The sequence below is a fragment of the Triticum aestivum genome, chromosome 3B (assembly GCF_018294505.1).
Source record: "Triticum aestivum cultivar Chinese Spring chromosome 3B, IWGSC CS RefSeq v2.1, whole genome shotgun sequence".
In the NCBI taxonomy this organism is placed as follows: domain Eukaryota; kingdom Viridiplantae; phylum Streptophyta; class Magnoliopsida; order Poales; family Poaceae; genus Triticum; species Triticum aestivum.
The window spans coordinates 291,170,959-291,180,159 of NC_057801.1; the positions used below are offsets into that span (position 1 = coordinate 291,170,959).

The 9,201-nt window shown below is 46.3% G+C and overlaps 1 long non-coding RNA gene across 4 annotated transcripts; it reads left to right on the forward strand.

Moving 5' to 3' along the window:
* The first annotated feature begins 1,564 nt into the window (after positions 1 to 1,564).
* LOC123069757 (uncharacterized) lies at positions 1,565 to 5,931 on the forward strand. Of its 4 annotated transcripts, none has more exons than XR_006432873.1 (7): positions 1,565 to 2,174; positions 2,236 to 2,303; positions 3,067 to 3,204; positions 3,321 to 3,460; positions 4,325 to 4,400; positions 4,761 to 4,832; positions 5,385 to 5,931. It is a non-coding gene; the product is annotated as an uncharacterized lncRNA (long non-coding RNA). The 4 variants fall into 4 exon arrangements; XR_006432872.1 differs by having other exon boundaries at positions 1,566 to 2,174; positions 2,246 to 2,303; XR_006432874.1 differs by having other exon boundaries at positions 1,565 to 2,303; positions 3,070 to 3,204.
* The last annotated feature ends 3,270 nt before the right edge of the window (positions 5,932 to 9,201 follow it).

Here is a 9,201-nt window from a genome sequence, read left to right on the forward strand (position 1 = left end):
AACAGGACGGCAAAATAAATGCCGAACACAAGGACAAGGGGCTGCATAGCAACGATGATGAAGAGCCCCGGCGTCCGAACATGGGGGGACAGAAGAAATCCCCCCCCCCCCAGGTGAAAACGGTCAACATGATCTATGCCACTCACATCCCCAAGCGGGAATGGAAGCGAGCACTACGGGACGTCTATGCGATGGAGCCAGTCGCCCCCAAATTCAACCCATGGTCAGCTTATCCGATCACCTTTGATCGTAGGGATCACCCTACTAGCATCCGTCACGGCGGCTCAGCCGCATTGGTCCTAGACCCAATCATCGACGGATTCCACCTAACGCGAGTCCTTATGGACGGCGGCAGCAGCCTGAACCTGCTTTATCAGGACACATTGCGTAAAATGGGCATCGACCCTTCAAGGATCAAGCACACCAAAACCACCTTTAAAGGTGTAATTCCTGGAGTAGAGCCCATTGTACGGGCTCTATAACATTGGAAGTGGTTTTCGGATCTCCGGATAACTTCCGAAGCGAAGAGTTAATCTTCGACATCGTCCCTTTCCGCAGTGGTTACCACGCACTACTCGGACAAACCGCATTCGCTAGATTCAACGTGGTACCACACTACGCATACCTCAAGCTCAAGATGCCAGGACCACGCGGGGTCATAACAGTCAATGGAAACATGGACCGCTCTCTCCGAACAGAAGAACATACTGCAGCCCTCGCGGCGGAAGTACAATGCGGCCTCCTCCGACAAACCAATCCGGCGACAACAACTTCGAGCACCGTCAAGCGAGTCCGGAGCACCCCGCAATAGGACCATCAGGCATGCCAAGAGTGTGACTAGCAGTCCGGCCTCCGCTCAAGCCCCATCAAAGCAGCATTCGTGCCACGCGTAGACAATTACGCACTCAAAATACCATGGGCATAGGCGGAGGCGCAGCAGTGACTCAGTCAACAGTGCGATATAACCGCCACATACTTTCATAAACCTCCCTTTTTATTTTTCAGGACATTGCTCTAGAAGCAGCCTCTTCAGAAGAGTCGAATTGTCGGACTTACATAGGAGAGAAAACCAAGGAGGCAACATGCTTTGTGCACAAGAGGAAATACCCAGGTGGAATCTGTTCACGATCGTTATACCTGTTTTACATACCTACATGCAGCCTGCCCTTGGATAGGACATGTTAAATAGTCCTATTTACTTCTGCTTAAACGCACCCATTGTAAACATACGCTTAAACGTATTATTCATCAATGGGAAACAATATATAGCATCAGCTTATTATTCCTATTTGCGCATTTTCCTCGCAAATTTAAAATAAAAAAGAGGCTAGCCAACCCTCCTCCAGACTGCTCCCCCGGTTGCAAGCTTCGTCGGCCGTCGGATCTGCCCTCTGACTCGTTTGAGCCGTTGGATCTTCATAGCAGTAAAAACCAATTTTCACCCCACGGTTATTTTCGCTGGCCAATGACGGGTGGGATCGCATCATGTCCTTGTTGGCTGGGTTCGTCGTCCCCCCGTGTAAAAAGTTTTGGCCAATCTGCTCCGCGCGTTCCGCGTCCAATCCTAGCCTCGCCTCGTCCCACTCCCACTCCCATTCTAGCCGCCAGACGAACCCTGGCCCCCTAGCCCCTTGCCCAATGCCCCTCGATCCCCACAGCCGCCGCACGGCCTCGCTCCTCCTTCCCTCCGGCCGCACCCTCTCCTTGCTCGCAGCTGCCTCCTTCCCACCTCCACCCGAGCTCTGCCTTCCTTGCCCGCCTCCTCCTCCTTGCCATCGGCGGAAGCCTCAAGCCCCGGTATCACCGCCACCAGATCCACCTCGCAACCTCTCTTCCTCCCCTGTCTGACTGCTGCGTGGTCGTGTCAGGCCCATGCCGGGGCCGCCGCCACCGCTGTAGCCGCCGCCGCTGGATGGCTCCATCGGTCCCTCCCGCTCCAGATCGAAAACTGAGAGAGCGACGGGAGGGAAGAAGGGGATCGGGGGAGGGTAGAGCACGGAAGAGAAGGCGAGCTCGCGGCTGACCGCATCATGCGAGGCGGACGGGTGAGAAACATTTGTGGTCGTGCCGTTGGCGACTGGAGATTTGGAATGCGGCTGTGGCCATGGGCGGTCCTGGGGCGGGATCGCGTGTGTGCTGCCTCCAACCTGCTTTGCTGTTCCCGCGATCTCAAGGTATGGTATCGATCTGCTTTGCGCATTGCTTTAGGAAAACTGATTAGTTATCTATACATAGATGTTTGCAGATCTGAGGACGAAGGGAAGAATAAGAAGAATTTAGCTAGAGATTTGAAGAAGATCAAGGTGATTTTTCTCCCTCCTGTTAAGCTTTGTTATCTCATTTTGATGCTATTGTTTGTGATTGATGTAAACATGAGGAAGATAAGAGATCACAACGAGGCTAAATGAGATTTGTGGTGACCAAAATTCTTTCTTTGTTTACCTACAGAACTTGATTGCACTATTGATTCTGTACTATTTTCCTTTCCTAAAGGAAGATGCCGAGTCATGTAACATCTTTAAAGAAGAGAGAATCTGCATTTTATTCATGTGCTTTCAGTTAGGGTGGATTTGTGTTTTCAGAAATGAGGCAACCTTACATGTACATATTCACATGTTTCCTTTATAACACTACCATCAGACACGAGTTCTTGTGTTTTTAGAGCTTCACGGAAATAGGATTCGGTGCTGCCCACTTAGTCTTTTTTTGCAGATATATTTCCTTTATCACTCCCCCAGCAGACGTGAGTTCTTGTGGCAGGGTTTTTCATGCCGTCATGTTAGGAATTTATATCGGATTGTAGATGAGGTCCTTCTTCAGTTCAGCTACGCTGGGCACTGTTTCCACTTCTTGTTTCTTAATTAAATTCAGCTGCCCATTTTTTATTTAAGGTGAATATTGCAGTTTGATGCCTATGGTATTCCATATGAAATTCTACTATTTGTTTTAGTTTATGGAGTTTTCTATTCATTATCCCTAGCCATTATGATGGGTATGTTGACATGCTTCATGGATAGATAAGTTTAATATCGCTTGCTTGTTGTCTTCTCTGCCATCGACACACAGAAGGCCAAAAAAGGTGGAGACGAGTCATGGATCCTGCTGGCAATGGCTACTGGTTGTAGATGGAATTTAAGCAGAGGAATAGCAAAAGTTGTGCCCCATGAGGCCAGCGACCAAAGGCCCGATTCGTTACCGTTGAAGGTAACCTGCCTGACAATAATTAGAGTCGCATTGGTACTTGCTGATCTTTTAATTTTTTATTAACTAATTTGGGCTCTTAACAGATTCTGTAGTTGTCTATTGTTTCTTATTTGAAGGTTATGTTCAGCTTGGCCCTTCATCTGGGTGTATGGTTATCCTCATCTCTATACGCGCATGCATGGACGAGCTTCAGTCTGATGAGGAGAAAACAATCATGTTGAGTTTTAATCAGAACAGGTGGACAACCATGTAAAAGGTAGAGATGTTTATACAAGAATCAATATCACTCAGACTAGCAAGTTCTAGTTTGTCTTTTGTGGTGAGCATTAGCAAAATATAAATGTGAATATTACAGTACATAGTTTATGATATTTCATTGAATGTCATCACCTAAATTTATACTAATCAAGCGGAATAACCCAACAACCATTCTTTAAAGACCATATCATAAACTTTATGCAACAATACCTAAATGAATCTCTAGTACCAAAAGTGGGTTCCACTAACAGCATCGCGGACTATTTTGGGTTTTCGGCCATTGAACGGGTGAATGCCATGCTTTCCATGGAGATGCTTATACCTTTTATCCTCAGGATGAACGGCTATGTCTGTATCGCCAACCATTGTTTCAGTTCTTGTTGTTGCGACAATAATCTCGTCAAACCCTTCTTCAAGAGGATAGGCAAAGGATTTCAACACAACAAACTGCACATGACTGCTATAACCAGGGATCTTCAGCATAGTTTCCTCTTTAGGCTCTAGATGATCCACCTGAGAAAGCAACATTTTAATAAAGAAGTTGATCTTAGTCGCGGGTGTGGAATCAAGCTGTACAACCTAGACAGTATAATAAGCTTTATCAACCTCTATGTCAGATATTGCTGTTAAAAGTGTGCAGTCCCAGTTCACGAGGCAGAGGAATTGGGAATGTAGTGTCTTAATATAATGAGCAATGTTATTTCCTTTGGTAAAAAGAATTATTCCGATGCCATCACGTTGCTCTGCATTTACTAAATGGACTTCCATATGTATTTTGGGCGGTTGATGGAATAGATGCGCTCTATGCGTACATTATTATGCCTACTATATTCTTATGGTTCTGTCCGTGTTCATTTTGTAGGTTGGAAGAACTGTTCTATTTTTGCATCTGCAACCAGCTGCTGCTGCTGAAGATTTGCTCTCCTTTTCCAATGCATGTGCGTTATCTGTGGCTCAAGATATATTTATCTTTTTGTGCATGTTGTCATGGTTGTTGATTGACTGACCGTCTCTCTGTTGCGGATCTATCCGGGGGTCGTCTTATTTTTCAGTCTCGTGTGACTTCCGTTTTATGCTTATATTTGGTGGTTGCGTGTGAGCGGGATGTGTGCTCTTATTTCGACCGTTATACCTGTTTTGCAAGCCGTGGTGCCTTGTGTGCTTTGCCAGCGCTTTCGTACCTACGTACGGTCGCAGAGGATGTGTCTGTTCTTGGCTTCTTGCTAGGGTAGAATAGGAGCTTCCAAGGGATGGTTCTTGTCTAGTTCCTTACTACACACTCTTGCTATTTTGAATAGGTAGTACAGGATGAAGTGGCAGGCTGGAAGAAGTCCAAAGCCAGTTTCCGTCGGATGAGAATTCATAGCAAGGTTGGTGATCACAGTTAATAACAACCAATGTTTTAGTTATCTGTTGTAGACTTTTTTTTCTATGCATGTTTCTTCTATGTAACAAACATAATTTGAGCAGAGTAAGCTTGCCATGGAAACTACGTGTTGATGCCATGGAGTCCTTTAAAGAAAAATATTTTCATAGTCTTGTAGTGACAACAGTCAGCAAGCCGAAATCTGAACCATGAAAACGAGTACTAGCATCTTCATCTAAAAATAATATGCCCAGTATTATCATGATTTGAGCACATCAGAAAGAGATCTTGCTGTCAGATGTTCTATCATGTTGCAAGGTAGTTCATGAATTTAACAAAAAACTATTCCATTTGTTGCAATGCAAGTGATTACCTACAATTTCAAGGCAAACTAATGCCTACTGTCTAATCCTAACTTGCCTTCATCGGAGCAGTTTGTTTGACTTCTAAAGTTCACTTCTGTTAGTTATAAACCCGTGAATATTTGCCCATCTTTGCTTAACGTGTAAATGGATATAGTGGTATATGAAACTCGAATTGTTTCTTTGAACTGCAGATGGAGTCGATTCAAGCACCACATGCTGGAAATACTGCACCATAGTGACATAAAGGGCATCGCATTCAGGAAACCTAATGTTTCCATATACACCTTCCCAATGCCTGATTGCATATGCCAACAAGATGGAATATGATCTAGGCGTTAGCATACATAACTGAGGGATGCATATCCTCTGCCTTTGTGCAACAAAGGCACCAAAGGCATGGCATTGTTGACTGCATGATCAGGATTTGATGGTCATGATGAAAACTGGAGTGAAATAAAGCATTTGGCGCTTCTCAGGAGATTCTGAAACCCTCTAGCATACCCCAAACCGTTCGATTCTGGATATAATGGTCAAAAGGTGCCTAATGACAATGAATTCCATAGGATCAGAAATTGAGAGGATGCGAGGGATTTTGTAAAGTTAGTAATCTGTAGGTAGTCCACCATATAGCAATCTCCATTTGTTCAATGGGTTGTAGATATGAGTACAACCTGAGTGCCTCGATGTATATTTGAAAATAACAAAGAAAGGAAATTTTCAGTATATCATTACTCATCAGTGCTTGTTCTCGCATTTCATCTTGCCCTTGACAGTTCAGACCTAACGTTCTTTTTTCTTTCCTTGAGCACTTCCTCAAGAATCTTGTTGAGGTGTCTGTTTCCCCTCTTTGTGTCATGAATGATTGTGATGGCTGCAGGGTCTTCGCAAGGAGTTGAAGGCATATAAAAACCATGGATCCTTTGCTCCTCAGGCCGCAAAATGATCACAGTGATGTCTACGACCTCCTCCTCGATGTATTAATCTCAATCTCATGTTTGGTTTTCTTCCCTTTTCTCTTCTAATGATGTAATTTCTTTTACTAATATAACACCTTGTATCCCTTTTCTACTTTGAATGAATTTACCGTATATATTTCTTATTTAGTTTAGTTCATCATTCAGACACGGTGGAATATTTTTGTCTTTCATAGGTTAAATGAGCATTGCGTAGTCCTTCAGAGGTTAAATGAGCATTGCGTAAAAGTATGTCTAAGTTCTCTTTTTTCAAGTGCTTCAAGTAAATGAAATTGTCTATTTTGAATTTAATACCTTTTAATAATAATCATAATGAGAGAGGGGTATGCTTTTCTCTCTCCTCTCTCTCTCTGGAAATGTGTTTGAATCACACAAAAAGAGTTCGTAGTTCTTATTCATACTTGAAACACGTGAGGCTCTGCAAATTAAACCATGTTTTTTTTCAAGGCGCATATGGATTTAGCAGACCACAAGTAAACCGAGTGTATATACATGGCCTGTCCTTAGTAAAGGAAGCTATTTTCATCACGAACATGGCTTTAGTTGAAGGTTCTTGCAGCATTAAATTATTTTCATCGACAACATGTCTTCAGCAGGTCTCTACGCCATTTGGCGCAACGGGTCAACTAGTATTTATTTAATATTGCATCTGTACACTTTGGTACGGTTAGTTTGCCAGGGGCTTCATATAGCGCCTCATAGTATGGAAAAACAAGTCCGAACACTTTCAACAGTGCGGCACCCTGAACTTATAGCACTATATGCATCAGCTCCGAATCACGTCTTGGGTCAATAGTTGGGTTTGCCCGGCTCCCTTGTTTTGGTACCTTACATTCCGTTATATCAGCTAAGGTAGCGCAGGGAGAACTACTGCGATTGTGTTCCGGTTCTTCCGGACGAGCACCTCAGTGGAGAAAGCCAAAAACTGACCGGCATTATGCGGCGAGAGCTGGTCGCTGTTTGAGAGGTCTTAAAATCCTTAAAGATTTTTTCCTCTTTAGGCAAGGAATCGGCTTCGTCCGATCTAGGTGTGTATAGCGCCCCAAATCGGCCTTCCGAATTCTAGGGGCTTCGCCGAAATTTGAAATTGTACACTTCTATGGCTAAGTGAAAGTTATAAAGCCGGATAGTCCGATTGCCTTGTTCGCTGCGCCGGATACCTCCTTAAGGGACCAAAAATTTGGATAAAGAGTATCCGGGTTTTTCCAGGAACACCCAGGTACTAGTTACGTGGGGGCGGAAGCCGACGACTGGCCTACTTTCAGAATTCTATAAACAGCTGCACAGAAGGTAATATTTTAAATCAAACAGTGCTACATAGCACAAGTAACTTCGTCTTTAAATTATAACAGCGACAGAGGTACATTTATTCAAAGATCTTGTCCTTGGTACATTCATCGGCCACGAGACGAGCGCCCTTCATAACGCCATCGTAATACTTCTCGGGATAGTGATGCGAATGTCTTACCCGCCGCTATCATCTTGGCCGCATGGATTTCTTGCTATGCCTTCTCGGCTTCGGCCTTGGTATCTTTCATACTCACAAGGGCCTTCGCAAGCTCAGACTCTTTCATCTTAAGATCACGCTCCAAGGACTCGAACCTTTTACCGAGGTCCTGGAGCTCTTGCCTTACCTAGCCTACCCTAGCATCTTGCTTCTTGCGCTCCTTGCATTCCAAGGCCGCCTTGTCTTTGGCCTCGAACAACGCTTTCTTTAGGGACGCCACTTCGGCGGTGGCCCCTGTTACACAGTCACGACGCTTCGTCGTTAGAATACCCAATTTTATCTATCCTTCATTACATGAGAGCAGGGAATCACTCACCTTTGTTCTCTTCGAGCTGCCTCTTCGTGAGGTCAAGCTCCCCCTGCGCCTGCTCCAGGTCCCGCTTTAGTCCGGCGACCTCGGCTGTGCGGATAGCAGCGGCAAGCAGCACAGCCTGCTTATTCACATGCACACTTATTATTAGACTCCTGCGGATTATAATTGACCCTCCATTTGGCTTTTCTTTCCGAACAGCAAACAGAGTATCAGGGGCTACTACCTATCGGGTGGTAATTTCACACATTTTTTATTACTTACCTCGAAGCCCATCAGCAGGCTTGTGCAGGCTTCAGTTAGTCCGCTTTTGGCGGACAGAACCTTTTGAATCACCGCACTCATAAGATTACGGTGCTCGTCATCCATGGAAGCGCCTCGAATCGCTTCCACCAGACTATCCGATGCCTCTGGCGTGACGGAAGTCCCCGGCACGGACGGCTTGCCCTCCCTAACGAGGGGCTGCCCGCCTGAGTCCGGAACCGTTAGAGGCTCCGAAACAGTGTTCGGTTGAGAGGCTGGCCTACTGCGGCTCTCATCAACACGATTCGCGAGGATTTTGAACCCCGCGTGTCCGGCATCTGGAATTCCGCCTTGGGGCGTTTCCAGAGTCACCTCCCCCCGCTCTGGGAGCCTTCGGGACAACACCTCCATGTCATCCGCGGGCTGAGGAGTGGTGGCCGTCGGGAGCGAGTTCATCTCTGAATCACTCAGAGAACCATCCGAAGACGACACCTCGGGATGAACCCTGACCGGACTGCATATATGTTCGACGTTATAAAAAGAATATGAAGTGAGGTCACGATGGAGTGCGGACACTTACGATCACACTAGGGGCTTCCCCCTGGGCAGCCACCCCTCCTCATCATGGGCGGCCGTGGCGGAGTAGTCCGGAAGGGACACCTTTCCCTTCTTGGATGTCCCAGCCCCCTCCTCCGGGGCGGCTTTCCTCTTCTTCTCCTCCCCAGTGTGGGGAGGGAGAACTTCTTCATGTTTTCCCCCGCCTCCGCGGGAGGAATCTGCCTCGTCGTCGTCAGACGACGTGGGTATGACGGCCTTGCATCGGGGGCCTTTCCCGGCCCCCTGGTTTGCCTTCTTAGGCCCCCCATCCTCTCCGGATGGGGCAGCCTCTTCTTCTTCTTCTTCCTCCCCTTCGGGGGAGGAGTTTGCCTCGTTGTCTTCGGACGAGGCTTTCGATACAACCTTACGCAGGAGAC